Raw genomic sequence first — 3,120 nt, 5'->3', positions numbered from 1 at the left:
GCAGCACTCACTCCTCTGAGGTCTCCATTCCATTTGCTACCTCCTGGTTCCGCCCTGGTTGTGTTCCTCCCTTGACTGCCCTTCGGTGATGGTCAGTTATAGTGAGTGTTTTGTTTGTGTTTTTAAAATAAAGCTTGCCCGGAGATGAGAGCTCAGAGCCACCAGAGGCCAGGCAGTGATGGCTCACACCTTTAATCTCATTATTGGGAGTCCATAATCCATTACTTGGGTGTCTCCTGCCTTTAAATCCAGCACTAGGGAGGTGGAGATGGGAGGGGATGTGGCTGGGCAGAGAGAGAAATAGAAGGGAGGAGACAAGAGCTCACTGCAGTCTGAGGCTTGGTGGAGACAGATGCATTCTGTAATGCAGGACAGGATCCCCTTCCTTTCTGAGCATAAGAAGTCTTTAGGGCTTGGCCCCTTATTTCCCTGATCCTCAGCATTAACCCCTATAGCTGACTCTGGGTTTTTATTATTAAGAACAATTAGAATTTGTGTTACAGTAAATGATAGGATGTGTGAGTCAAATAACCCTTCTCCACCCCAAGTTACTTTTCTTGGTGATGTTTGTGACATTAATGCAAAGTAACCTAGGACAGACATGTACTTGACCATTGGTCCTGCTCAGAGGCAGGGGATACTTTGGTGGCAGAGAATGAAGGAGAAAGGGAGGCTGAGAGACAGGCCCCATTTGGGAATGGCAGTTGGTGGGCAGAACTGTGGGGGATGGGCAAGCCCCAACTGCCACAAGCTGGGGTTGGTTCAACTCACTTTATGTGGCCACTTCTGCAGAGGTGGTCCTCATATAGGGGGCTCTATCTCCTCATGACTTTTCTAGTTTCTACACACATCTCAAAAGCATGAAGATAATTTCCTTTGCTAGTCTGGGGGTTTCTTGAAGAATTTGCCAGTGGAGCACACTGAATGCATTTGGGGAGAGGCAGGGAGGGGAGCAGAGAAAATATAGAGCTCAATAACAAAAAAGTTCAAAGTTGTTTTTGTAGAGGATCTTTACCTCCCTTATTAGTTATATTTCTAGATCATAAGCTTTACTAAAGCTATTGTGCATGGGATGTTGAAATGATCACTTCCTCTGCATGCTTGTTGTTATAGGTATAAAAGTACCAATGATTTTTGTTAATTTTCATCTCCTTGATACTCTTCTGGATGCATTAATAATTTCTAGAGGTTTTAATTTTCAAGTCATATATGATATAATGTCACCTATAAATATGGATGATACAAAATTCTTCTTTTGCTGCCTGGATACCTTCAACTTCTTTATCGTCCATGACTGATGTATCTCAGGCTTCAAGCAATATGCTGAAAATGAATGGGAACAGTGGACAGCTCTGTCTCTTTACAGATTTTAATGTAATTAATTGCTTTGAGTTTTGCTCCATTTAGAATGACATTGTCTATGATTCTGTCACCTAAAAACATTTATTATGTTAAAGTATGACCCCTATAGTACTGGTGTCTTTGGGACACTTATCAGGAGTCATCAGATTTGTCAAAGGGCTTTCCTTTATCAATAGAAAATGTTGTGTAATTTTCACCTTTAAATTAATTTCTATAATTTTTAAATGTATAAATTTAACTATGTAAACGTACATTTCCTGGGATAAACCAAAATGTTTGTGGTAGATAATCATTTTGATGTATGCCTTCCTTCAGTTTGCAAGTATTTTGCTGAAAATTTTTGCACCTGTCGTTTTATGTCTTTAAGGATATTGGCTTATATTTTCCATTTTTTTGTAATTTTTATCTTGCTAGGGTAGTGGGATTTTACTGGCATCATAGAAGGAACTTGGAGTCTCCTGCTGTCCAGCATGGGTAGGCTAATAGGACTGCCATAGGCACCCACAGGAATAATACCCAGGTCAAGCGTATTGTATAGTTGAGGACATGAGCACAATAGTAGTGAGATGCGTTCCTGGGGATTCTTTAAGACTGGGTTCAGGCTGAACTCCCAGTAGTGAAAGGGAAAGAAATGTCAGGAAGCTGTGGTCACAGTCTGAAGAGGACAGGGACCCCTGCACTGAAATGCTGTCAGAACCGGGGGACAAGTGGGATGGGCACAAAGGCTGTCCACACTCAGAAGAAGCCTGCCAGAGGGGAAAATACATTGTCTGACTCTTCAAAACTAGCTTGGCCGTTCTCATGGTGAATCCACTGGCTAAAAATCATCTGGATAGACTCCCGAAAGGCAGAAAATTATCAAGTGTCTTGAAAGCACTTTCCCTTCCTTGTTGTGTACTGGTCTTCAGCCCCTTAGTGATTGCTCAGGGACTAGAGGAAAATACCTTGAAGCTAGAAGGCACCAGGTAACAGAGAGTGGGCTCCTGGTGAGGACCCTTCCTGCTCTGCAGGGGCTGTTGGTCCTCCTAGGACAGGGACTTCTTTCTAGCTACACTTAAGTGCCTGCTAAAAATCTTGCCCTCGGGCTGGAGAGATGGCTCAGAGGTTAAGAGCCCTGGCTGCTCTTCCAGAGGTCCTGAGTTCAATTCCCAGCAACCACATGGTGGCTCAAAACCATCTGTAATGAGATCTAGTGCCCTCTTCTGGCATGCAGGCGAACATGCAGGCAGAACACTATACATAATAAATTAAAAAAAAAACCGACCTTGTCCTCAAAATCTGTCTCTCCCTCCTGAAGGCCCTTCTGGAAACTATTACACAGGTTGAGGGCCTGGCCATTTAATCCGGGAAGATGCCAGTACACATCTCTTTTGAGCTCCATGTAGCAACAGAGCTGCTAAAGGCATGCCTTCATTCTGCAGCCCTCCTCCTGGGGTACCTTTAAAGGTGGAAGCAGATTGCAAATCAAGGTGCTGCCCAGGTGACAAGGGCATTGCTTCTGAGAGTTGCTGCTTCTCATGCAAAGGGCAGGCGCAGCTGAACACAGGGGAGCTGGGCTCTACCAGGGGAGAACTGGGAGGAATTCCTTCCTGGGAAAATAGAAGTAAATGAAAACAAGGGGACACTTTTATGCAGCAGAGGTACCCATTGCTCAAAATTCAGAGAGGATCCTGCCAAACCTCCACCCGTCATTCTTACTACATCCTCTTCTTAGAATATGGGAGCAGTGAAGGGTCAGTTCTAGCATCCATATCTATC

Source organism: Microtus ochrogaster, chromosome 26, assembly GCF_000317375.1.
Source record: "Microtus ochrogaster isolate Prairie Vole_2 chromosome 26, MicOch1.0, whole genome shotgun sequence".
Classification (NCBI taxonomy): domain Eukaryota; kingdom Metazoa; phylum Chordata; class Mammalia; order Rodentia; family Cricetidae; genus Microtus; species Microtus ochrogaster.
The sequence above is the reverse complement of the archived record's forward strand: the minus strand, read 5'-3'. Positions refer to the sequence as shown.